The sequence below is a fragment of the Psammomys obesus genome, unplaced genomic scaffold (genome assembly GCF_907164565.1).
Source record: "Psammomys obesus unplaced genomic scaffold, mPsaObe1.curated_primary_1811, whole genome shotgun sequence".
Lineage (NCBI taxonomy): Eukaryota > Metazoa > Chordata > Mammalia > Rodentia > Muridae > Psammomys > Psammomys obesus.
The window spans coordinates 4,974,980-4,976,089 of record NW_026586662.1 but is presented as its reverse complement, the minus strand read 5'-3'; positions in this window follow the sequence as shown (position 1 = coordinate 4,976,089).

The following is a 1,110-nucleotide window of genomic DNA, read 5'->3' as shown; positions in this document are numbered from 1 at the left end:
TAACCTATGAAGTTTAAGGCATTTTGTCACACTCTTTCAAACGTGCACTTGCCATTTCTTTCATTTGCTTAAGACATAATGTCTTCCTAAAATCTAATCATAGTGCACACAGTATCTAATGTAAAATGGCAATTATCCTATTTTCAGTTGGCATTCGGAGACCTTCATCATAAACACACAGAATTTTTAATTACTACGTTACTATAGCAAAGCTAATTGTTCCAGTGAAAAGTCACTAGCATCTTGTCACAAAATGGTTCTGTATCACGCACTGATATGTATATGTTCAGAAAGCATCAGAGGGGAAAAAAAAATCTATACAGATTTTCAAGACACAATGGACTCTTACATACCAAAAAAAAAAAAAAATGCTTTTCTAAATGAGAAGAATAAGAACAGCAGCATTTTTTTTTTCTTATTTTCATTTGTTTGGAAATGCTATTTTACTCAAGAGATGCAAGAAGCAAGATGCTGGGCTGTGGATTGGAGGCTCCCTGTCTGGCTGATTCTCACACCTCCATGCTAAGTAGGAGCCTTCAGCTATTATATTTTAATCCTCTTTACTGAAAAGCACAATTATAGCACTTGATGACATTCTTCAACACTGCCCTGAACCCTCTACCATATAAACCAGCTTTTGCTAATCCTGTATCCCGAGCACTTTGGATGGGTTCAATCTATATCTGGTTCCTCCCCACCTCAAATTCCTTTCTCCTGGCATGCATGCCTCTCCTACAATAATAAAATAATTAAAAAGTTTTGGATTGAATAATACATAATGATCTCTTTAGGTTTTTTTTCTTCCCATGTACATTCCTTTACTTGTAAAGATAACAATAAAGATCAGATTAGCAGCCAGGTGCTATGGTGTATGCCTGTGATTTCAGCACTAAGGGAGGTAGAGGCAGGCAGATCTCCATGAGTTCCAGGCCAGGCTGGTCTACAAAGCGAGCCCATGACAGCCAAGGCTGCACAGAGAAACCCTATCTCAGAAAAACAAGAAGAGGAAGAAGAGGAAGAGGAAGAGAAAGAAGAAGAAGAAGAAGAAGAAGAAGAAGAAGAAGAAGAAGAAGAAGAAGAAGAAGAAGAAGAAGAAGAAGAAGAAGAAGA